Source organism: Pan troglodytes, chromosome 14 (genome assembly GCF_028858775.2).
Source record: "Pan troglodytes isolate AG18354 chromosome 14, NHGRI_mPanTro3-v2.0_pri, whole genome shotgun sequence".
Lineage (NCBI taxonomy): Eukaryota > Metazoa > Chordata > Mammalia > Primates > Hominidae > Pan > Pan troglodytes.
This window is the reverse complement of record NC_072412.2, coordinates 90412082-90439969: the sequence shown is the minus strand read 5'-3', so window position 1 is coordinate 90439969 and position 27888 is coordinate 90412082. Positions and strand designations below refer to the sequence as shown.

Genomic DNA, 27888 nt, shown 5'->3' with positions numbered 1-27888 from the left:
ATGATATGAGATGTTTGCCATGTGGGTAACAAGAGAGAGCATCCAGGCCTGAAAAAGTAGGTCCTAAGTTGGATTCATGCTGTGTATATTTGACCAGCAGCAAAAAGCTAGCCTTGCTGAACCAGTGGGAGAGGTGAAGAGAGAATGAGGTCCGAGAAGTGATGGGATCAGATGCTGGAGGGCTTTGTAGGCCATTTTAAGGACTGTACAAGGACCATAACAATTAATGAATTCAATCTTCTATAATCAGCCCATTAATAAACTCAGATCCAGAAAGAATAAATGAACTGGTGTCCTCCCAAAAGAGCCCAGAACAATGCAATTCATCTACTAATTCAACAAATATCTATGGAGTATCTACATTATATCAGTAGGTATAGTAACAACGTGGGGACGAAGGCCATAAAAGTAGGCAGCTATGATTCAGCTCTGTACATTTTATAATAATGGTGTTCATACCATGGAGGACACATTATAGAAGCAGGAAAGGGGAATTGGTTGCCAAGAGAGGAGTCTCCTAATGAGCAGGAATGCTTGAAAAATCCTTAAGTACGAGGAGAGAAGTGTAAACAAAATGAAGTCATAAAAGTGGGAATTCTAATGGTAATGGAGCACAGAGGAACGAAGAAGATTACAGTTGTCAAACTAAAGTATATGGACATAGCTGGGAAGAAAATTCAAGAAGAATGTAGGAAATCTGGAAAAGTGAGAAAGGATGAGATTGTGAGTGATGTTATGTGCTGGTTAAAAGGTATGAGATTTATTTAAGCGTTAATCCAGAGCCATGTAAAACAAAGAAATAGGAATAACATTACATTTAGCTCAAACTTATATTTTATGAATTTACGATGGCCAAGGAGATAATTCTATGGAAGAAAGAAAATCTGAAACAATACAAATTAGACATTGTTTTTTAAATAGAGCAAAGGAAACTAACCTAATATATGACGAGGAGGAAGTAGAATCTGAAGTATTTGACGAGTATTAGAAATACAGTCCGGTGGATGATTATTAAATGGTGTTGATGAAAAAGATGATGGGATGCTATTTCTGGACAGCCTACAAAAGTAGTGCCTTTACTAAAGGAAACAATGCAATAATAGAAATTTTACACTACTTCCTTTAGATTGCACAACACTGTCATCCTTCATTTGTTATGTATAGTACTCTCAGGAACCATGAGGGTTTCACCTTCAGCTCTTCCATCTGAAATTAAGTTTATTATGTCTTCTGTCCCAGTTATTCATTTTCTGTTTTGGTTTCAAGCTTAGCGAAATAAATATCTAAGATAGTTTTCTCACATTTAATCTAGCATTTGTATGTGTGTGTGTGTGTGTGTGTGTGTGTGTGCGCGCGCACGCACGCGCGCTTGGAAGGTAGATGGGGGAACTTGGTTCAACCTGGTAACCAGTAATGTCATCCAAAAAAAAAAAATGCAAACTGTCTTTATTAAATTTTACTAAACAGATTTCTTACAAAGGACATTGTCATTATCTCAAACTGGAATAGGAACAGTGTGGGGAGGGGGGCAATGGAAGGAAAAAAAGAGATTAGTGACAGTGAATAGATTCACCAATATGTCTAGTTTATTTCTGATCTGATATTTTAATAGCTAAATGAAGATGGAAGTTGTATGGTTAGCTGAAAGGACAAAGATGATTTCATTACTATATTTATTTGAAGTACCAGCAAATATTAATTTAACATGGCTTCAGGCTAATAGTACTTGTAGCTTCTTCAAGTTTACACCAAAATTCCTGTGGAGATACAGAAAAAGTCACAAAACCCATGAAGTTATGTACCATTATGTAAAGGGAATGAAGTTCTTAGAGTATTCACTGTGAAATGACATGTTAATGAGGCTAGCTGGCCTTATCCAGTTTTTCTTTAACTCATTTTATAACTGAGCTTTTAAGTTTGAAACTGACTGCCTGATTTCTGTGGAAATTAATTTCTTCCATTCCTGTGCTGCTGTATAGGTTATTTCTGTTTCCCTTGGAATTTATTCTTTCTTCTCTGCAGTAGCGTTAGTTTGGTTTGTATCTATATCACTAATGGACTCCTTAAAGTTGAGGAAGTATATATTACTTGTATTTTCTGAAGCACTCATAAACACTTGAAAATGATTGTTCAATTATTGAATAAAATTTTCTTATCAGAATGGCATAATAATAGTGAACAATTAAATAATGTTTTGCAATGCTTAGTGATTAGTGAGCTGCTTCATGTAATAGAATAAAATAAAATAGGCAATGAACGGAAACTGCATTTTAGTTAACTTGGTGTTTCATTATTCTGATATTTATAAGCCAGCATTCATAAATGTTTTTGCATAGCTCTCTTAGATTATAACTTATCACATACTAATTTCTCACAGTTTTAAAGACCTGTATTTCTCTGTAAACTGAAAGCACATTAAGGAAATGAAAAAGTTATTACTTCTCAGCTACCTAATTATGACAAATTTCACAAATAGAATATATATCTGTATTTTACTATCAAGTATGCTGTCCAGTATTCAAGAATAATAATAATTATTTAGAAAAAAGAAATCTGTGTGTACAGTACTGAACATATTTACATTTCATTACCTTTATTTAAAAAATCTCATATGATATAATCTCATCAAATTAGTTTGAAATAATGTAACATATAAACCTTTAGTATTTTGTATGATTTTTGATATTTAATATGAAATGTAATATAAATGTATATATAATATTTTGATGAGGTGATCTATAAAATTTGTTTGACACATACCACTATCTTAGTAGTCCTATTTTAAAGAGAAATATTTTTAAAATCTATTTTAGATTTACTAGTCAATTATAAACCTAAGTATAAATTTTTATTATAACAAAAGTTTAAGAATGACCAAACAGTGAATGGTTTTCATATGAGAGTATATCTGTCTATATATATATAACATCTGTCTATATATATATAGATAGTACATTTGTCTATATATATATATATCTTGATGCCAATATTGACGTAGATATAGAAATTTTAATAGAGATAGATATGAAATTATTAAGTAAAATCCACCAAAATCATAATTTAAATTCAATTATTTTAGGTTGAAGACAAAGAGAATATTACATTTCTCAAAAATGCTTACATTTGGTATTTTTATATTATTATTTTACAATGGGTATTAAATAAGTTCATATGATTACATCGTAAGACAGGTTGCTATCAGCATTTTTCAGACATTCTAATTAAATGTGTGTAATTTTTCTCAAGGTTCTGTAATATTCAAGTGGTAAAGATAGTATAAGGAGCTTGATTATTATAATGTCAAAATGACATGACTATTCTCTCGACCTACCACATGAATTTATTAATACAAAGCATACATATAAAAATAAATGTAATGCATGTAAAAATTAACAATATTACAATTAAGTTTCTATAATGTTTCTTCACTTAGAAAACAAAAGCTTTCACAACTAAGCATTTGATCATATGTAGAATTCAATTATTCTTTGAAAATAAAAAGAAACTCACATAGGAGTGCCTGCAGTGGACTAGGGTATTTTACAGATGTGTCTAATTTAATTTTCATGACAACTCTAAAAAGTGAATGCTTCTATTTTTTATTTAAAGATCTGAAAATATTGGTTAAATGGTTCCAGGTTATAAGAGTATTAGTGAACAGAATCAATATTCCAACCCAGGTCTCTGACTCAAAAACCCAAAGTTTTCTTGTATGTTTCCAAAGCTTGAAAAGATCAGGTGATATTCTCATTTCATAAATGCAACATCAACAAATCATAACGAATTAGGTCCTGGCATGTAGCAAATTAATTTAAGTAATATTTGTGAGTATATTTTCTATAACAATAATAAATAATGTAGAAGAAATGATGTTTTCATTTATCAATTTTTTATAAGCTACTGAAATTATTTATCATCTTTGTACTATACCAGAACCAAGCATGCATGGTGTTCTTGTTTCTAAGTCATATTATATATATATATATATATATATATATATATATATATAATCTCACATATTTGAGATATAATGATATATATATCAGATCTATATGAGATATATATCATTTAGATGTAGGTATGTATATATGTACATATTACACACAGATACATAATACATACATATATATTTCTATACATCATTTGAATTTTTTCAACTACTTTTTGAATTATGACTTCAATTCATAAGTGTTATTATTTTCAAATTTTCAGTAATATAATATGACATCTAAAGATCTTAATGTAAAGCAATTTAATACAACTTTAATGTGGGGTATTTTCCCCCATTGGACTCCAGGAATTTATAGATAATTCTTGTCGATGACCCAGTTAAAATTTATTTTAAAAAGTGAATCTTTCTTTTCTGGCATAGAACGTAAACTACATGCTGTCTTCAGAGAGCTAAACTTTAATACAAATATTGATTCTCTAATAATAAGCATTTCAATGGACTGTAAGATAATTCCTCATGACTGCTATCTAGACAAAGAAGAAAAGAGAGAAGAATCAAATAGTTCTCATAGGTTTTTATTAAGAAATTTTGCATAATTATTTTGTTTGTTGGTCATTTAGTAGATTTCACAAGTGAAGTTAACCAACTGGATTATTTAACTTATATAAAGCTGTGCTTAACTTTGCTATAAAATGTAGCACTATTTTTGTTCATCTCTGTAGACTTTATGCTTTACTAAATTATTTAATTAACAGAAAGTAAAATGTTAAAGTTAAATGAAACAAATTATCCCTTTGGTGAATGACTGACAGGTTAATTAAAAATCAATGTTTGTGATTGATTTACTCAAAGCTGTGAGCATCCACACTTTTCTCCACTCAATGTACATATAAATTATTTGTTAAATGTTACTTGAAAAAGAGAGCAGATAGAAAACAATGATTTTATCATTTCAATATTTCCTCTAGCATTCTTTTGAAAACTTTCAACTATAGATATGGATCATGTGCTTTCCTATTGAAACACATTTGATTTATAATTATTTAGTATTATTTCTTCAGTATGACTGAAGTTTTTTGGAAAAATAAAGATAATTAACTTATCTGTGCCTCAGTATCTTTCATAAACTTCCTCTATCCTCCTTTTTATAACATTCATTAAGCTGCAATTTAATTATCTTTTATACTAATATCTTGCCACTAAGATCTTTGTCTATAGAAAATGTCTCTCATTCAGTGTTGAAATATTTTATTATGGTAATAAGCATGTGGTAGAAATTCAATAAATGAGTGTATTTTACAGAACCGCCCAGGTATGTAATCACATTTTCAGACTACTTGTCAGATATTGTGTTGCATAATGAATTCAAATATTGGTTTCCAAAAATATGACTATCTTATAACTTACATCCAAGGCTTAAGTATGTCTCAGACATGCCCCAAAATATTTTTATTTCTTTGATTTCTTTTGGAAAAAAACAATAAAATTCAGCCACTAGCTACGGTCAGACAGAAACACCCAGCTTTAATGATTATATATATGTATTTTCTTATATATATGAAAATACTCTGCATATTCTGTATTCTGAAGCTATGCTATTTTTGAAATGTCAAATGACCTGATTAATTGAATTAAAATGAATATGTATCCCTATATTTTTTAGTTATAAGATAAATCTAATAGAGTTCATATTTAGGAAGATGATAATGAACTGAGTACAGGAATAAGTTTAGATGTGTCTATTACTTCATGCTTTTATAATTTTGTTTTAATATCAATTGTGTTACACACACATATATAAAGTGTTTCAATATTTATATTAGCATCATCATAGAGATTTAAAGTCAACCAAGATTATTTAAAACATAAAAATATATGATTTGAATTTAGTTAATAACAAAAAGATATTGCTTTATATTAAATCTGTACTTTTCTATGTGTAACTATAGCTTAAAAATTGTATTTCAAATGTCGACTTTTTACATAAAATAATCAGTGCTTTTTTCTTCTTTTAAAAAATTTACTTAATTTTTCAAAAATATATACCAATGATTTTTAAAAATAGCTAGTAGTTTATTTATTCTCTATTTTGATTATTTTTTCTTCTATGGTACAGTTTTTATACTTCACATCTTATGATGGGTATCCTAAATTTAGCATCATGATTTCTTTAGTAATATTTAATAGTTAAATAATTTTAAGCAATTGTAGTTTCACTGTGTGTTTTAATATTTTTAAACACTCTTACAAAAAAAGCACTTAATAGTTTTTTCAGAGGCAAAACCATGGGAAAATGATATACTCCAACTTGATAATTTTATACATTAAGAAGGTATCCTGTCCTATTTGACATGGCTGATAAATTAATTGGAAGCAAATATTTTCCCAAAACATATTATACAGCCCACAGCTCAACTTTTCCAAGAAAAATTAGGTATTTTACATGTTATTATAATTCTGCCATGGTTCATGCCTATTTTTGCCATATTTTCCAATTCTTTCAAAATCCTTAAATCTGTGAAAAGTAATTTGGTAACACAATTAAGAGATTTAAGTAAAGAAAATATGGTATACACAGAAGGTATGCCAAATACAAAATGACTGTATTTTGTATAGTCAATGTGAAATATTAAAGTTCAATTTTTTTCAGTACCCATAAATACTGAAAACTTATTTTCTTTCAGTAAAACATCCCATTTGATGGCTGTTTATATGGCATGGTTTCTGTCATGTGGAGTGCTCCCCTGTGATCTCTTCACTGAATCCTTTTTGAAAACTCTGAATGAGAATTTGAGTTTATTGGAGTGTGCACTTTCCAGCTCACATCTCTCATTTCTCTACTCCAACTTTTGAATTATCTTCTCCAAATTTTAGTTTCCCTTTCTGCCTCAATCCAATATTACTCAATATTACATCCTTATATTTTTCCTATTATAGTAAATTAAGATCAACCATTCAATGATTATTCAATGAATATCTGTCAAATGTGATGCACTGTTCTGAACATGTAGGATATACCAAACAGGTCAATAAGATATCATGCAGTTTATATTCTTAATTACCAATTCAATTTCAATGTATTGCAAGGCTTAAAAAATATATCATAAGAGACTATTTTCTTTGAAAACATTTAATACAACCTATTAAAACCCAAGGAATAGGCTAGGCACTGAAAACATAAGTATTAAAAACTATGTTTTTCATTTAAATAGTTGTTGGTCTACTGGCCAAATGATAAAACTTGAAACAAAATAGTGTGATATTTCTGAATTTGGAAGTTCTAGACTCAAATGCTGTTCTTGACTCTTAGTTCTGCTACTTACTGGATCTTGAGAGAGTTCACTTTACCCTCATCAATGAGTATAATATTAAGAAACATATAGAGAATATAACAGTGGGATTTAACTTACAGAATTACTGTGAAGATTAAAGTCATAATAGAAGTACTGCATATGGTCTGGCACATAAAATGTGCTCAATAAATGTATTTTTGTTGGAATGCTATTGCTAATGTGTTATAATTGTATATATTTAAAATAGCATGCTAGTATCTGTGAGAAATTAACTTACTTCCATCTTGGCAGAAAGGTAAAGGTTAATAACAGTTCAGCATAAATTACAGTGTCTTACATGAACCTTAGTTTTCTCATTATAAAATGGCAGTAACTTACTGTAATAATTAGCAGAAATATGAAAGAAGAGTTTTGTGAAAGTGGAATATAAACTCTAAGCACAATATAAATATACAATGTTACTAATATACTATAATAAAACTGTTAACAAACACCAAAAGGCATTTGAAGGTGAGTTACCTGAAAGTTTGGTGTTTGGTTTGCCAAGTAGGTGCCTACAGTTAAATGATAACACATTATACACTTTATGAGATAGCTGTTAAAAAGTAGAGAAATTGAAATGTTGGTGCCAGAAACTTAAAAAACAGGACTCTCTATGTTGTGAAATATCATATTTAATAAACTAAGCCACATGGTCATGCCATCATTATTTATGCCTCTTTGAACCCCAAACCTCCCATTTATTAATAAAAGTTGAATTATATCCACTCATTTGATTGATTCGATGAGTGAGGCTTACAATGAGATGATCTACTCTGAACATCAGCTAAAATGCTTGCCTCACAGCAGACACTATAAATATTGTCATACCTCCTTCATTCAGTCTTTACATCATCTTGTTCTGGGGGAACAAAAAGAATGACTAGGATATGAAACAGGTTTCATGGAGCCACTTGAATTGCTTTCTCAGTACATCACTGTATTGCCAATATCTAAAGTGCCTTTTTTTCTATAAATAAAGAATTATTTTCTCACAATAAGGTAAAAAACTCTCATAAATTTTGTTCATATTCTCTGAAAGTCAAAAACACAGACAAAAAGTCGCCTGTGGGGAATATGATAAGCTTTATGTGAGAATATATTGCCATTAAAACAACCATCACCAGCCAATATACCTCCAAGGTGAATCTCAGAATAAAATACTCATTTTTTTAGAGAAATTGGGTTAAGTTAGTTGTTTTCTGAAAAATCATTAATTTTCCCTAGAATTGAAGAAATATCACAAAAATTTATGACTATAGACATAATTGAAATTTATTATTTGTATCATAATAGAGCCGGGGCTTATAAATATTTATTTTCTTTGAATTTCTCTACTCTACAAATGATCAGTGTACATAATACACTGAACATGTACTACTGATAAGTCAGGATTACGATGGTATTTGGCAAATTATATGCAGCAGGTAACACTTGTTTATTTCTAAGTGCTTGTAGTTTATGAAAGCCCTTTAGCCAAGATTTATTTTAGTATATAAAATTTAAAAAAAATCTTTTAAAGCTAATATATATTTTCACCAACTAGAAGACTAAAAGACAATTCACTAAAGGATTAGAACATGTTTGTAATTTTCCTGGAGAGTCGTCACAGTAACCCTTGGAGGCATATACTGTCTCCATTTCACAGATGAGTAAATAAATGACAGGTAATGTGGAGATTAAACACATATAATTGTTTAAAAGTGTATTTGGTTTTTGCACTGAAAATATGTAGTAATTAAAATGACAGAGTTAGAAGAAAAGAGACAGAAAATATGTTCCCTCTAATAAAAGCATACTGAGAGAAGAATCGAAAACAGGATTAAAAGTCACCTTGTCAATAAAAAGACAAGTCAGATGAATTAAATGTATCAGAATGTTTTCACATGCAATTAATAGAAAGCTCAACCAAATCTGTGGATAACAGTAAATGGAAAATAGATGCTACTACTTCTGAATAATTTCATTCAGTACATTTGGATTATCTACACTGGCATTTAGCCAGGCCCCAAATCTCTTATTTTATCCACTGGCTTGCTGGCTCATGATTAAAATGGCTACTTCAGTATGATGTTAGCTGTGGGTTTGTTGTATATGACCTTTATTGTGTTGAAGTGTGTTCCTTCCACATCCAGATTGGTGAAGGTTTATGCACCGCAAAGAAAACCATAAAATGAAGAGAGCCTATGAAATGGAAGAAAGTATTTGCAAACTATGCATCTGACAAGGGGTTAATATCCAGAGTATATTAGGAACTCAAACAACTTAAGAGCAAACAAACAAACAAACAAACAAAAACCCCAAAAACCTGATTGATAAATGGACTAAAAACCTGAATAGACATTTTCCTAAAGAAGATACACAAGTGGTCAGCAGATACATGAAAAAATGCTGAACATTAGTAATCATCAGAGAAATGCATATTAAAATTACAATGCCATTACCCCTCATCTTAGTTAGAATGGCTATGATCAAAAAGACAAAAAATAAAAAATGCTGGTAAGGACATCGATAAAAGGGTCCCCTTACACTCTTGGAAGGAATGTAAATTAATACAGCCATTATAAAAAGCTATATGGAGATTTCCAAAAAAAATAAAAATAGAACCACCATACAATTCAGCAGTCCCATTACTGGGTATATATCCAAAGGAAATGAGAACAAGATGTCAAAGAGACATCTGTAAACCAACGTTTATTACTATTTATTTATTACTATTTGACTATTCATGATAGCCAAAATATGGAATCAACCTAAATGCCCATTACAGATCAATGGATAAAGAAAATGTGGTCTATATATGCAACAGAATATTATTCAGCCATAAAACAGAATGGAATTCTGCTTTTTGCAGCAACATGGATAAAACTAGAGGACATTATGTTAAGTGAAATAAGCCAAGCACAGAAGGACAAATACCATATAATCTCACTCATGTGGAAATTTAAAAGTTGATTTCATAGAAGTAGAGAATAGGGTTGCGGTTGCCAGAGGCCGGAGAGGGGTGGGGACGGGGAACAGTGAAAAGTTGTTCAATGGGTAAACTGTCACAATTAGGAAGGATAAGTTTTGGTGGTCTATTATACAGTAGGGTAACAATACTAGCAAACAACAATGTATTATATATTTCAATGTAGCTGGAAGAGAAGGTTTTGAATATTGTCACCACAACGAAATGATGTTTAAAGTGATGGATATGGTAATTACCCCATTTGATCATTATGCAATGTATACATGCACTGAACCATTGTATTGTGTCCCATAAATATGGACAATTATGTGTCAATTATAAATAAAAATATGTAAATAATAATAGTTCTAAACAGGTAAAAATAAAATACTATGGCTAATTCATCTGCAGGACACTCTTGCTTACATAACTTCATCCAAACAAAGAAAAGGAGAGTGTCTCTCTACACATTTTTTAGTCACAGTGGAAAACATTTTCCATCAGACCACCCAGACTAACAGCCTAATATATCATAGGCCAGAACTGCGTCACTTGTCAATCCCCTTAAATCTATTACTGACACAGGGGAATAAGATTGTTGTACTTCATTTAGTTCAACCATCACTCATCCTGTGTGACTAGGAAGAGGCCCATTTTTCCTGAACATAGCACCTTCAGACATACCTGAATTACATCTAGATTATTTTTGGCAAGAAAAAAAAAAGAAATGCTATCTGAATAGGCAACTAACACTGTCATGTTAGGTATGAGTGACTTAGAGGGAAAATATAATATAGAGTTGAAATGTTTCTGATTTTATTCTGTTGCAAGCTGACTAGATTCAGGGACCATTGCATTGTACTACTTCAGTCAGCATCATCCATATTAAAATCTATGTGAAAGATGTTTCCTAGACTTTCACACAGTAAAGCTTGAGTGGCCATGTGCATCAGCCCTGGTAAGTATAGTGTCTTGCAATGATCTTGAAAGAGATCTACAAATTACCATGGAACAAAACAATTGCTGTTATATATTAAGCACTGAGTGCCACAATACAGCAACAACTGAGTATTGCTAACATACATTAAACAGAATGTGCCACAGACTGAACTAACCTCTAAATATATTTTCTAATTTAGTTCTCATAACAGCCTTATGAAATAAGTACTTTGATTTTCTCCATTTATTGATGAGATTGAGTGCTTTATAAATCAAGTATCTTTCCCAATATCCCATTTAGTAATTAATAGAGATAAGCTAGAGGTAATTATCAAATACACATATCAATTGCTATTAAACAGCACTCTAGATATCTACGAAATGTAAGTAGAAGAAATGAGACATGATTGATGAATCAGAAATATCAGAACTGGAATATAAAAATAAAAATGTTGGCCAAATAAATGAGAAATAAACAGAAAAAAGTGCACAGCCAAAAAAACCCACAAGGAATACTCATATATGCAATATTAGCACTGATTATGAAATATTGTTTTCTCTCAATTATGACATGTAAAAAAGTCCAGAATTAGGCATAAAGTTTTCTTAATCCAAATGTAATCAGTCAATATGAACACAATGTTTATGATTTGATTACTTTTTATATTCTATGTGATTACCCCAGAAATAGTGATAGCAGGAGTAGAAGCATTTACTATTTTGTCACATAAAACAACTTATATTAGCAAGGGTTGGGGAATTACAAAATATATTAATCATATTAATATATTTTCAGATATAAATGACAAAATTCTAAAACACTTGAAGTAGACTACTGATACAAACTCAAAATTTTTAAAATTGATGTCTCTAAGAATCATTACATTTGAAGCTTTGTGGTCCTATGTGGAATCTTTTCTTTGTCATATCTTAGCTATGTTATAGTGCAGGAAATTAATTAATCTCCAGAGTTTCAAATTTTCCAACTGTTAAATGTGGGTTAATAATATCTATTTGTCTTGGTCATTTGAGGTTGAAGGTAACAAGTGCCAAGTTGTCTGGCTGCTTGGCACATTCCAGTTACTTAATAGAAAGAAGAACTATTAAAAAATTAACAGTAGTCCTTATCTCTCTCAGTGTATGTATTCCAAGACCTGCCATGGATGGCTGAAACCCTGGATAGTAGGAAGCCATATATATAGATATAGATATAGATATAGATATAGATATACCCATCTATCTATCTATCTATCTATCTATATATACGTGGCTTTTTCAATCTGGTAACTAAGATGGCTGTTAAGTGACTAATGGATGGGTAGTGCATACAGTGTGGATAAACTGGACAAAGGAGTAATTCACAGCCCAAGAGGGATAGTGCAGGATTTCGTGACGCTACTCCGAAGGGCACACAATTTAAAACGTATGAATTGTTTATTCCTGGAATTTTCCTTTTAATATTTTCAGGCAGTGGTTCAAAATTTTTCTGTAGTAACTTTCTGTATGTCACTGAAACTATAGAAAGTGAAACTTTGGATAAAGGGGGACTACTGCACTTAAATTTCTATTTGTGTTTGTTTTTTCTTTAACTCTACATGTAACCTGAATTCAGAAATCAGTTTCATAATTCACGGCCCCTATGCAATTATTAATTCATTAACTTTAGCTCTTTTCAACAGACTATGGTTCCTTGATATGGAGAAGGACTTTTATGTAATTTTTTCAAAAGCATCAGAGCCAACACATGCACAACTCAGAGAGTTATGCTAGTTTGTGTCAAGATGGCAGATAATAGCATCAATCCTTGCAGTTTAAAAATTTTTTGAAAATAGCATTTTCAAAAAGTTCGATTTGGTTTGGAGTTTATATTGCCGGCTACTTTATTTGATAAAATCATTTTAAATTTCAAACACATTTTAAAGTTTAATATTAAAATATAAACAATGTATATTTCAAATGAGTTATCTCCATACTTTTCAATTTTACAAAATAGAACAATAAAAAGTTTTTTTCAAAAAGATATTCTAATATATGAAGTACAACTTTTTATTTTTTGCAAAGCAAATGTTTGAAATGGGGCAAAACAAAGAGCAGCCTCTCAAATCTAATATACAATCTTCTATATAATTCACCACTAAAGAGTAGGAAAGTCATGATCTCAGAATAAGACTTCCAAGACGTAACACTTTAAATACATAAAGAATTTACTCTGTCACCATTAACTTTTTCGTTTAGCTTCATAAAAAAAGAAACTGTAACACATTGGCAGCAACTCCTGGGACTTACTGCACCAAAACACTAAGGTGTCCACCATGCAAGAAAGGACACCTTTAAAGTTGTAGTGAATGGAGCATATAGTCTTAATAGTGCTTATATTTGAAAGATGATATAAACAGACAATGACAAAATCAGGTTAAATAGCTTTTGATTAAAATTTCATAGCAGTTTTCTCAAAGAGAAGGATCAGAATTGGTATCTGTATGTTAATAATTGCAAAATTGAGCAAAATAATATGGAGTATACAAACTGTTATATTAAACACACTACTGAAAATCCTAATAGATTTGGTAATTTCTTGAGTGGAAAAGATCTGTTTGTATAATAAAGAAAGGAAAAACCATAACATAGTCATCACTATCAAAATGGCAGTGGCCCAGTTTTTGGAAGCAATGATTTTTCTACTTTGTTAGAAGCAGTATTGTATTTTAAGGATAATAAGTAATAAACTTTGAGTTCTCCTTGATATAAAATTTAAAGAGCTGAAATGTTGGACGAAGTTAGTATATTGGCTCCATTTCAATTCTACTGTATAACTGAAAGAATTAACATTATTATAAAAAGTTCAAATTCAAATGTCTTTTAAATTAAAAAAAGTTTTTTATAGAGAAGTAGACTCAATATAAAACTGAACAAACATAACATATATATAAAATATATTTATTTATGTTTTACATATAACATATTTATATAAATTTATTTATTTATTTGAGATGGAGTCTCACTCTTCTGTTGCCTGGGCTGGAGTGCAGTGGTGTGATCTCGGCTCACTGCAACCTCTGCCTACTGGGTTCAAACAATTCTCCTGCCTCAGCCTCCCAAATAGCTAGGACTACAGGTGTGCACCATCACGCCCAGCTAATTTCTTTGTATTTTTAGTAGAGATAGGGTTTAGTCATGTTGACCAGGCTGGTCTTGAACTCCTGACCTCAAGTGATCCACCTGCTTCAGCCTCCCAAAACGCTGAAATTACAGGCATGAGCCACCACACCAACCCAGAAAAAAATGTATTATAAGGAATTGGCTCATGTGACTATGGAGGCCAGCAATTCCAAAGTCTAATGTAGGCAATTTCTGGTCCAGTATTTAAGAAGCTTGGAAGTAGCTATTTCATCCTAACAAGTAAAATGCTGAACAAACTGAAAAAAAGCAACAGCTTTTCTTATAAATATAAGAGACTTGGAGGTCAAAGGAAAAACTGCTGCCCCATAATTAGAGAGTTCAACAGAGACATACAGAGAATCACAACCTGACAGAGCAGAAACCCACAAGCACAAAATTCCTTGGGAACCAGTGCTGGGGTAGAGAAACCTAAATGTAATTGATGACTGCCTAGATGTTCAGTGCAGACAAGAGAGAAAAACTCAGGGGGTCCGGTGATGCCGTTGAGTACATCTTTTTGAGTTTTACCTCCTGGAGCTCTACCAGTTTCTCACAATGAATATCAAAGAAAATTCTTCATGTGCTTCTAACAGATAGAAGGAAAAAGAAACCAGTTCGAAATATGCCAGAACATTCTGTTCTTTTTTACAAGGTCTGCCCTCAGGAGAAACTAACCAAAGCTTATCTTGCTAGGGTTTTTATCAGAGTCTATCTGACCTGGGGGGAAGGGAAATCTTCAAATCCAGCCCACTCTAGCTGTTCTTTCCCACCCTCCACTTGGGAAACAGAAGAACTGAGAAGCAGCAGCACAGGGTCAATAAGAGACTGAGACCTAAACATAGAACTATAGAATGCTTGCCCTTCCCCGAGACCTTACCACCACATTACTTACTAAAGGACTATTTACAGCACTCCCCTTTTCCCTGTACATCATGTCTAGCATCACACACACACACATACACACGCACATACACACACTCACACACACACACACAATTCCAGGACATGCTAAAAGGCAAAAACCAAAGTTTGAAGACAGTGCAAGCACCAGAACTAGACTCAGATATCATAGGAATGTTGGAATTGTCATGCTGGTAATTCAAACCAAGTATTGTTAATATGTTACTGAATAAAGTAGACAGCATGCAAAAACAGATGGACAATCTAAGCCGAGAGATGGAAATTGTAAGAATGAACAATAAAGAAATGCTAGAGAAAAAAAATCACTAGTAGAAATGAAGAGTGCTTTGATGTGATTATTAGTAGACTGGACAATGCTAAGGAAAGAATCTCTGAGCTTGTGGATATCTCAGCAGAAAGCTCCAACACTGTAAAGCAAAGTCTGTAATGTGGGTCAGCAGGAGGATGAGAAATGCTAATGTCTCAGCTGTTGTCCTTCGTAAGCGTCTCTTGGAGAATTCTCTCTGGATTGGGAAGATCTGTCTTTTTGTTTTAGTCAGGGGTTTAACTGATTGGATGAGTTCTACCTATATTATGAAGAGCAATCGCTTTATACAAAGTCTACCAATTTAAATGTTAATCTCATCCGAAAACACCCTCCAAGAAGACACATAAAATTAATCATTACAGAAGCTAAAGGTTTCAAGTGCAGGAGAGCAGAAAAAATGTATAATTTATTAAAATAAGAACATAAGAATATAGTGGAATTTTTTTTGCAATAATATAATTGCATTAAAATAACAATGTTGGTTTAGTTACTTTTTTCCAAAAAAATCTTTATTGTATGGCTCATGATTTAGCTTCCAGTTACAATAAAAACTTCATTATCTTTCTACACACACCTCAGTAAGTGAAGTAATAAAAGGAAAGAGGGTGAAATTTGAATTCACCAACAACTGCTTTTAATGCAACTATGGATTCAGAAAAGCAAATGGCAGTTATTGGCTAAAATAAGATTTGGTGTTATGGTAGATTTTATATTAATCTTACTTTAATAGCCTTAATCATTTAAAAATAACTATTTAATTCTCGTGTTCTCAGGAGATTAAAAGTAGAGAAAACTTCTCTACATGTTCATAAACTAAATTATACAATAATATAAAACAACATCTTTACAATGTATTTCAAGAAATGTGAGTTTAAAATGAGAAACCAAATTATGAAATGTCTGGGTAAAGATAAGTGAAGAAACGATGTTTCACCTAAGATCAGAGAAGGATTTCACAGCAAGCTGGATGTCCACAGCCTTCACAGTACTCTTCAACCTTGGATCCTTGCCATGTTATAAATAATGGCAAATCGGAAAAAGAGCGACCTTTTCTACTCTTTACCGGTGCAGCTCTATATTTCCCTTCTTAATAACAGCTCTGGTAACATTCCTGTAAAACAAATCAGAACAAAAACTTCTAATGGTAACTACATTTGAAGGGCCTTGAAGACAAAAAACAACTTATTCTTGGAGAATTTTTTCATGTTTTTATAAAATTTCTCATTGTACAAATCAGGTGGGTGTAAAGAGCCCTTATAAGTATTTTCTTCTTACTTTCTTAATCCTAACTTAATTACTGTTTCTTGAAAGAAAGATATTTTGCCAGAGAATGCGTAACACTTGCTTATGACCTTAAGTGGGGTTTGCAGATGGTCAGAAATAAAAGAATGGCTCCCAATGCCCTTGAAAATGGGAGAAATACAGCTGTGTAAGGCCATCACAGGTTGTTATTTTGTGATGATTATTTGTACTTCCCCCTTTTGGAAAATTAAGTTATAAAAACAAACACCTGTTTCAATAATTCACAGTGCATCATTAATTCAAATGACTTCAAGGGAAAAGCTATGTTCATTCTTATGAACTGAATTTCCTAATGATAACAATTCAATCAGTAACAAAACTAAAAAATCATTATTAAAATATAATTCTCAGGTTGCATAGCCTGATAATAGTCAATAGCATTACAATGAAAATGATTATTCAACTGTCTTAAATATACAAAAAATTTTCTAGTACTTCTAGTTAGGGGTTACAGTTATTAGAGTCTATTCTTTTAAAGAAACTGAGCTACTGTTTACATTTGTAGGGTACCCTAATGTAAAGCCTTCATATTATTGTATTTCATCTAAATTTTCCAAAAAATATATATACTACTAATCTAAACACACAAAAATAAATGACTTTTAAAGAGGCAGGCGAGCTGTCTACAGATCCTATTGAAACATTGGATGGGATTTCACATTAAGTGATCCAACCAAACCTGAAAGTCCACAAAATTATTATTTCTCAGTATTTTCAGAAAACCTTCTAGAATTCTACAGCATCATGTCAAATTTCATTATTTGTATACCATTTATACCTTGAAAATCACAATAGGTAACAAACATATAAAATAGAAGCATGTTTTAACTGAAGATTTTCACTCAAGAACAGGTAAGTTAATAAAAAATATAATTGTAATTGAAACTTAAAAGGTGATGCTTAATCATTATTTTTGTTTATTTAAAGTGTATAGTGTTCATTCTCTTCTCTAATTTTAAAAGTGGTACCAAAGACTTTTTATGTATGAGTTTCTCTTACATGCATAAGTTGGAGTTTTGAGTGGTTAATTTTGCATAAGTCATACTCAGAAATTTCATATTTTATTCTAAAAAACTGAGAATGAACATAAATTTATGGCAAACAATCTGATCCTACAATCCTTTTAGTCTTTTACAAGCTGCCACCCTTTTACAGTCATCTCATCCACTCATAGCCACCAAGAGGCTTTAGTAATTTCCCTTTATTGTTTTTCAAGGTCTTCATAGACAAAATTATTATTTTATATGGTAATTTGTTTATAAAATAGTTAACTAATGTATGTGAATGTAAAAACAAGAGCAACTGGCATTAACAGGAGAAAACCCAAGCAACTAACTTTAAACATTTTGTTCAGCTGGGAGGAAGTGATTGCAGAAATGTTGAGACATTCTGGAGGAATCTTCCACCACCAGTATCCACCTCCATATAAAAATCAGTTAACATGTTGGCAGAAGCATTGGAAAATGGCTGAAATTTGATAAAGAGACTTTCTAATGCATCTTGATCACTAACTGTTTTTTCAATGTAGACATTTTGATATTGGGGAATCCAAATAAAGCAAATGAATTATGATCACTTGCTCTTCTTTGGAGCAATGCCTACCAGAACATATTTCAGTAATTCAGAAACATATTGATTATGTCATTATGCAATATGTTTTTTTCTGGTGTGAATAAGTTAATGGGTCATTAACAATCTGTCATTGATGCATTCTTATTCATTCAACCAAATTCAGCTCCATTGTATCTTTCCTGACCCACTCAGGCAGAGATCAATGAACCTTCCATTTGCTCTAATTGCACCTCATATATGATACCCTTTAGCAGAGGTAAATCTGTTGAAATGTCCACCTCCAAAATCAGAGGTGGGCAGCTCATTTGAATCTTTTGTGGCTGATAAGGGAGGAGGAGCACCATCATTGATAGAGTATATTACCATAAAAAATTAAAATATAGTAATCTTCCATGTTGCTCTGTATGGTAACTTTTGTTCAATTAGTTTCATGGCTTCCCTAGAGCTTCCAATCAAATGTGGCATAAACTAATAGTGTAAGCTCATATGTTCAAAATATAAGAATACATTAAATTCTAATTAAATCAGGTTAAATTATAAAAAGATATAATTTATATATATAAATTATGTATATATATGCATATGTGTGTATATGTATGTGTATATATAAGTTTTGAGGCAGAGTCTCACTCTGTTGCCCAGGTTGGAGTGCAGTTGAAAAATCTCAGCTCACTGTAACCTCTGCCTCCCGGGTTCAAGCAATACTCCTGCCTCAGCCTCCCAAGTCGCTGGGATTACAGGCACCCACCACTTTTGTATTTTTAGTAGAGAAGGGATTTCTCCATGTTGGCCAGGCCGATCTTGAACTCCTGACCTCAAGTGATCCACTTGCCTCGGCCTCCCAACATGGTGGGATTATAGGTGTGAGCCACCGTGCCTGGCCAATATTTTATAGTTATAAAGAATGGTATGAGAAAAATTGTGTTCTTAGGTCAAAATTATCCAGTAAAATATTCTGATTTCAAGTCAATATAAAAATTTGAAATATATTTGAAAAGTTATTTTCTTTTTCAATTTCTGATGTAAGAATAGTATGAAATAAATAAATGGCAGCATACATAGCAATGGATTTTTAACATAAGAAACAATTTCAAATATGGTGATAATGGCTCTCCTCAAATCTGAAGAACTGATTTGGAAAAAGTGCTTTTCTTCGTATTAGTGGGACCAAAGTTGTAGAAGTTGTTGGAGACGTTGGGTAAAGTTTTAATAGTGTCAGATAGAGATAGTTTTGAGAAACAATTTCAGAGCTTCCAGGAAGCTTTCTCTAGAGCAGTGGTACCCTCAGCCAAGATTAATTTGGCACCTTCAGGTGACTTTTAGCAATGTCTGCAGATAATTTGATTGTCATAATGGGAAGAGATCATGCTTTTAGTATCTAAGTGGATAGAAGGTAGGGAGGTTGCTAAACATCCTATAACGCACAAGATAGCCAGATACCGCAACTTATAAAATAATAATGAGAAAAAAGTGTCAGTAGAGCCCAGATTGAGAAACTCTGTCACGGAGGTGATGAGGATGAAAATAATGATTACCATTATTATTGATTTTACCTCAAAAGACCATGTTATGAATTTTTCCTATTACTATGGTTATAATGTCAAAAATGAATTAGATTTTAAAATTTATTATTCAAATATGAATTCAAATTTATTTACTATTATTCCATAAGAAAATATTTTTTATACTCAGATTCTAATAACATTTTTTGAGTGAGAAGCAAATGAGTGAAATTGTAAACAACCTATCAGGAATTGTACATAGTAAAAATGTACTCTTCAGTCCTGTGAACACTACTTGACATGCAGAAAACAATTTGTCTTATATCCCTTGTTACTTGTTATTTTCTATGAATTATGTTAAAAATGTGTAAGAGTTTCTATTCTTCTGCAATCAGACTTCTGAAAGATGGCTGGATTCAGAAGTCACGTAACTCTACTTTTATACACCATTTCTTGACATAACTTGTCTTCAACATATACCTACTGTGATATTTCTTCTCTCCTTTAACCCTGTTCATGTTACATCTGCCAGTGTGCATCTGTTTAATACTCCCAGGCACCATGTTAACAAACCTGTATACGTGCTTTGTATACAACGCTTATACATATGAAGATGGTAGAACTTCTTAGGAGATTTAAAAAAATTGATGCTTTAAAGTAACAATTTTATGTTATAATCAGAACTTTTTGTCATTTTTCTTGAATTTTAACATTCCTTGTTAAATCAATATCATCTTTTACAATTGACAGTAAAAGAAACAAGATTGATGATTTTTAGCATTATGGGGGGCACAGTATTTAGGATAAACATATTCAGCAAGAGATTACATTCTTTTAAATACCTACTCCATAAAATTATATCCAAATTTTGTGCTTATATATGATTCAACTTAAAAATTCAGTTTATCAGAGGTATTATATGTAGTGTGCTGCAACAAGTCATTTAAAGGTTCAAAATCAATGTTAAAATATTTTAACATTAACCTAATAAGGATGTTATGAATGTTTTTATTGATTATCACATAATTTTGGGTGGATAAACATAGACATGAAATTTGAGTAGGCTAGTGCCTACTAGTCAGACTGGAGTCTGACTTCATAACTGCAGGTCAGCCTTGGCTGAATGCATTCCTAACATACAAGTGAAGATGTTAGGGCATTCGAAAAGCAGTCAGGAAGTGAAGTAACAAGGACTCTGTCTCAGTGGAGGTTACAAATATCCCCAAAAGGCAGAGACAACTCTTAGAATAATGAGAAGAATCACATCTTTGTCATTATAACATCCAGGATAATTCCTTTTTTTTTTTTTTTTTTTGAGATGGAGTCTCACTCTGTTGCCAGGCTGGAGTGCAGTGGCATAATCTCAGCTTACTGCAACCTCTGCCTCCCAGGTTCAAGCAATTCTCCTGCCTCAGCCTCCCCAGTAGCTGGGACTACAGGCACAGGCCACCACACCCAGCTAACTTTTTGTATTTTAGTAGAGATGGGGTTTCACCACGTTGGCCAGGGTGGTCTCGATCTCCTGACCTCGTGATCTGCCCGCCTCAGCCTCCCAAACTGCTGGGATTACAGGCATGAGCCACAGCGTCTGGCCGATAATTACTTTTTTAATGTTGTTCTTCTTTAACCACCTGATCCTTCAGGTGTACTCTTTATCAAAGATAAGATATTTATAATGACAAGATAAAATATTTCCAAATATATTGAGAAAATTGTTTCTGTTTTTTTTTTTTTTGTTAACCTAAGAAATGAAGATGTTCTGGCTGTAAATTTCATCAAATGTCTTGCTAATATCACATTCTATCATAAAAGAGGGAAAAAGCCATAAAATATTGTTTTTATGTTTATCAAACACTGATATCTAGGGACATGAAAATTTTGCTCAAATGGGTGATATATTTGTGAATTTATTTAAAAATATTCATTGCGTATATATATTATGTATTATAGAGAGTATGAAATTCAATAATCCCATATTTTAACAAAATATTCACAGGCCTTTACAAAGCTTAACTCTACTAGAGATTACAATCTTTAAGCAAATATTTATGATAAACTGTGCTGAGTATTATAATGAGGAGAATGTCCTAGGCAGAGAAAGCTACATAAGTAGGTACAGGAGGGTAGAGATATTATGATGGGTTCGAGAAAAACTGTGTATCTAAGAAAGCTAACAATAGAGAGATACAAATAGATGCAGGGAGTCAGAAGTATAGCTACATTAGTAAGACAGCTACACTCAATTTTGTATCATATTTACTGTGAAATGCACCCAGAAAAGATCAAAGACCTTTATAACAATGCTCATATTTAATACATTTTGCTTAATCTTAGTATATGATATAGTTTGAAAAATTACCATAGATAAATTTTCAAGTTTAAGAGTTGCAAAACATGTTCCCTACTACTATGATACCTAACATACAATGAAGAGAATAGAGACATAGGGAGTACAATCAACAGTTAATGTTGGAGCTGGGATTGGAATCTATAAAACAGGGCTCATATTAACACACTGTTCACTACTGTACAATTCAAATCTTCACAGAGTTTCAATTCAAATAATACGTAAATAACTTAGATGTTCTTTATCATCCATCTATGTAATATCCCATATTTCTTTCCCCACCATCATTAAACAGCCTATGCGGAAGTATGTGCTTTGTCACAGACACCAGTTAAACTTGAAGGTTCGGAGATGCATGGCAGAATTCCATCCTTTTAACAGCTTACAAAAGAGCCAAAGCACAGATAAGTTACCAGTCAAGCAAAAGTGGAGATATTAGGAGAATGGCAAAAATGATGATAAAGGAGCATCATTTACTCTGTTGATTATCAGGAGATGCTTTCCTAAGAAATTCATGTCTGCAATGAAACTTGAAGAACAAATAGCAGAAAATCAGTAAAATAAGGTTGAAAACACATTTTAGACAAGGGAAAGGTCACATGTCAATGTTGGGAATTATGAGAATACATGATAAATGTAGAGTAGATATAGAGAAATAAATTATTTGTAATAATTTTCAGGAGATATTAAAAATTACACAATTTTGGAATTGATTGGATTGTTAAAAATTGAGAAAATAAAAAAGCCTAAGATTTTCCCCTAGTCTTGGTAAATTAGAAAATAAATGGAATCATTCATTAGAACTGTATTAGTCAGGGTTCTCCAGATAAACAGAACCAATAGGTGTGTGCATCAATATGGAGAGGCAGAGAGAAAAAGAGAAGACAATGACTTCAAGAAATCTGATTCACAGGACTGTGGGGGTTTGGTAAGTCCAAAATCTGATCGGGGAGCCTGGCCAACTGGAGATTCAGAAAAGAGTTGTAGTTCAAGTCCAAAGACAGTCTGATGGAGAATCAGGAAAAGCTAGTGTTGCAGAGAAAGTGAAAAATTCCTTCTTGTTCAGGGAAGGTCAGTTTTTTGCTCTATTCAAAAATTTAAATGATTGAATGAGGGTCACCCATATTATTGAAGAAAATCAGCTTTACTCAAAGTCTACCAACTTAAACATAAATCTCATATAAAAGCACTGTTACAGAAATATGCAGAATAATGTTTGACCAAATATTTGGGTTCTATGGCCTAGCCAAGTTGACAAATAAAACTAACCATCAAAGGAGGGGAATACTAAAGAAATTGTAGCCATAGGTATTTTTTTTCTTCCCTAGTGAGAGCCATCTAATAGCTAATTGATATGTCTTTTTAAAAAGAAAATTTATCATTCTAACTTTCATTATTTTAAGCACTACATTTACCAAATATTAGTAAAGAAAAAAAAAGTCAAAGTACATTCTTGACCAAATCTGAGCAGTTGATATTCTAGATATTGAGAGGAACATTAAATATTTTGTCACACTAACAATATTAGGCATTTAAGGGAAAGAAAGAAAGAATTTAATCTATATATTTTACTTTTATTAGGAATATCCTGTATTTTTTTGACACCCAGAAATTCAAAGCTCTCCAATCCATGACAAAAATGTTAAGAAAAATCCGCAGCCTTAAGTTTAGTAAATAGTCTAGAACACTGAAAATCAATTCCTAATTCTTCTAATATTTTCGAAAATGCCATTTTGTTTTCAATTAACAGTCCTTCCAGTTACTTCATAGCCCATATATAATTTTCTTCTGAGTAGAGAAAATCACAAAAATTCCAAGTCAACTTTTCTTACTGGTGGAGAGATCCACATGACATATAAAATACTTGTAAAAATTCTTTTAGTTGCTCTTTTTACAAAATCTATCCCTGAAATCTATTGCTTATCAAGCAGTCTATTTGATAAAGTTGTAATAGATAAGTTATTCTTTTTATCTTTTTTTTTTTTTTTTGGAGACGGAGTCTCGCTCTGTCGCCCAGGCTGGAGTGCAGTGGCGCGATCTCGGCTCACTGCAAGCTCCGCCTCCCAGGTTCACGCCATTCTCCCGCCTTAGCCTCCGGAGTAGCTGGGACTACAGGTGCCCGCCACACCAAGTCTGGCTACTTTTTTTTGTATTTTTAGTAGAGACGGGGTTTCACCGTGTTAGCAATGGTGGTCTCGATCTCCTGACCTCATGATCCGCCCGCCTCGGCCTCCCAAAGTGTTGGGATTACAGGCGTGAGCCACCGTGCCCGGCCTTTTTTTACTTTTAAAGTTTCTTGCCCTATTATGCTCTACAAATAAAGAGAACATATGCATTAAATGATTCAAGTCTTCAGGTCTTATTTTAGGTGAAAAGTGTTAGCAACTGACAGTACAATTAATCCAGGAAAACTAGGATTAAAAAACAACAACAAACAGCAGCAATAAACAAAACAGCAGCAATAAACATTACTGTAAGTATAATCCAAATTAGTTTATTGCAAGACCTATTTTAATTCAGGTAAGCAACAGCTCTCTGCTATCTTGTGAGACTTATTATATTCCCTGAAAAATTATAGATATTAATATTATAAAGGCTACCTCTATATTAATGTAATTTTCAACATCTTTTGTCGTGTTGTTTAAATAATGAACACTATGTAAATATTTAGTCAATAAATATTTAAAAACTATTAACAGTTCTTCTAGTTACTTCGTAGCCCACCAATAATTTCCTTCTTTGATGAGTAGTAGAAATCACAAAATTTCCAAGTTAACTTTTCTAATTGGTGGAGAGATTCACATGACAGGTGAAAGATTTTTACAGAGTATTTACAGACTTTTAGGGAGTTATTAAACATTTTTCTCTTGATTAGATCCAAACCCGCTTTTTCCACTTTCACTGTAGAACTGGAACACTTCAAAGTACATTTCTTTGTGACCAGTTGATTTTTCTATTAGGTTTGGTTTTGACAATAGTGGGTATTACAGGGAGGCTGCCAGGTGAAAGATGGATAAAGGGAATTGTTCCTTTCGTTTTTAATGCTGTTCTTTCTCACTTTGTAAGCAGCCATTGGTTCTGGTTTCCAGCTTGTTCTCAAATCCCCAGAATGAGCTTCATGGCACCCTCTCTGAATACCAACACAAGCGGGCAAAATCTTCCTGATGGGCCCAGGCTGCAGCTCTGCGGCTCCTCTTCCAAGCTTCCAGCTTGTGCCAAGTGCAGCCAGTCCTCTTTATTTCCCCAACAGCATGGGTACAGCTGCTCCCCGTAGTTAGTATTTCTACCATTTTGATTTTTACTTTTACTTTTTTGTAGTCTTTCACTGTCTCTTAATCAATTTCTTCTAATATATCTCCCTATTAAAATAATTAATATGGTGTTATCTCTCCTTGCCTGGACTTCAACTAATCAAGATCTACTCCAGTGTAGCTCTAGAGCCCTTCTGAGAATCAGTATGTCCAGTGTTAGGAACAGATGGGAGCATGAGAGGTGACTTCTGTAAAATTTTTGTAATTACAGATGCCTGAAAAACAAACACATATAGTAAATATATAGTTTACTATATATTTAACTATAAAAATTCAACTATAAAAATAAGTTGAATTATGCATATCTGGAACTTTTTTCTCACTTAGCACATAACTTTTTTTTAACTTACCACCTTTTTGATAGACAATTCAACAGATTAAAAAAAAAAACAAGAACAGAAAATGGGTGTTTTGCAATCAGAGAGAGCTAAATTTCTTTATGCTCATGAGGTGCTTTTTATACTTTTATTTTCTGAATTCTTGTTTTATCTCATAATTGCATTTTTTAGGTTTCTCACTTACTGGATGTGAGAAACTTAAGGATAATGATTTATCTTTGTATCTTTATGCCTAGCATAACACATATACAATTTAGGGGCTCAAAACATGTTGAGAAACATAAATTAAATTTAGTTTAGCACATTATAAGTTGTTAAATGGTGTAAAAAACATAAACTGCTATTATTTAACTGTTAGCAGAAATTTACATGTGACTAGAAAGTTGAATCAATTTATATTAAGTATAAAGTAATACACATAAGACATTTTTATATGAAGACTAAATTATTTTCTGCCTGGTAAAAGTGTCTTTTATTGTTTCCCAGAAAAATTATTTTTGGGAGATATAGTTTGTTATGTATTCTTCATTTTTATCATCCATAACATGATCTGACTGATGGACCAAAAGTAATTATCTTATAGATCAATTAAGATTTATGTACTTAATGTACTGTACAACAATATATCCAATGTTATAGGGATTATTTATGTAACTTTCATATTGGAAAAAAATCATAGCCATTAAAATGCCATTCAGTTTCTTATATGTAAGCCTACAACTTTCAGTGCATTGCTCATTTATTTCTTTCCTTCCTTCCTTCCTTCCTTCCTTCCTTCCTTCCTTCCTTCCTCCCTTCCTCCCTTCCTCCTTCCTTCCTTCCTTCCTTCCTTCCTTCCTTCCTTCCTTCCTTCCTCCCTTCCTCCTTCCTTCCTTCTCTCTCCCTCTCTCTGTTGTCTTTCCAAGACGATAACCTCCGTTCATACGTTTTAAAACAGGTAGAAATTTTTTGTCTCTCTTACAATTAAAATGCTGGCCCCCCCACCTTTGCTGCTGCTTATGTCATTAGTGGATGATAAATCTATAATATTTTCATTTTTCATTTTTATTACTCAAAAATGCGATGTTTGCAACTGATACAACTAACCATGTATATCATATACACTGCAAAACTGCATGGAACAATATGCACTGCAAAATTAAACTAGACAGAATAAATTGTTTTCACAGCATCCATATTGGTAGAAACTTAGTTACTTTTGCTAAAAGCCTCCATGTTTTTTTCTACCATTTTTTGTTCTTCTTGTCTTGGGAAAAACATTTACCAATTTCTTAATTCTTCAAAAGTTCTCTTTCATTATTAAGTCCCCTTGTCCCACTAAGAAATGTGTTTCAGCCTTGTTACATTTAAGCAAAAAAAAAAAAAAAAAAGCGTATATCTAAGAATTGCATACCTTGCAAATAAAAAATCAGACACTACTTCAATTATGGTCCAATAGCTTAGGAACATTCCACATTTTTTGTCATATGCTTTAAATCAGCTACCTGGATTTCAACGTTTAGGGCTCAAAACTTGGAATGGGGCATTAAGCATTTCTGTAACAGCTCTCCCAGAGCGCAAATCCTGGTGCTGATTCTGTTCTCCAGTGTGACTAACAGTATGTTATGCCACATGTTGAAAATAATATGTCTTTACTAAACTGATGATAAAATCACCATAACATTATAAGTATTGCACCCAGGATATTCTGTCCCCTACTGAAACAGACATTACTTGTTCAAGCATTTCTGTCATAAGCAAGTAGATTATATTTCCTTGTTACTAGATTTGTGGTTAGAGGCATGATCTAGACAGCAGGGAACATGAGTTTTGAGTTATGTTAGTATTTTTCTTTACTGTTATTCAAGTCCCTTATTAAATAACTAGGGATCATATTTATCTTTCTTTCTGGCGTTAAATGCACTTACAAATTCTAGGTATGAATTTCAATCCTGAATGTTAAATGATGAAATTAAG

The 27888-nt window shown here is 32.2% G+C and overlaps 1 long non-coding RNA gene across 1 annotated transcript in view; it reads left to right on the top strand.

Moving 5' to 3' along the window:
* The first annotated feature begins 599 nt into the window (after window positions 1-599).
* The window catches only part of LOC134808146 (uncharacterized), a 124374-nt gene continuing 97085 nt past the window's right edge, over window positions 600-27888 (top strand). Inside the window, exon 1 of the long non-coding RNA XR_010150534.1 lies at window positions 600-751. This is a non-coding gene — a long non-coding RNA (uncharacterized LOC134808146). The remainder of the gene's footprint in view (window positions 752-27888) is intronic.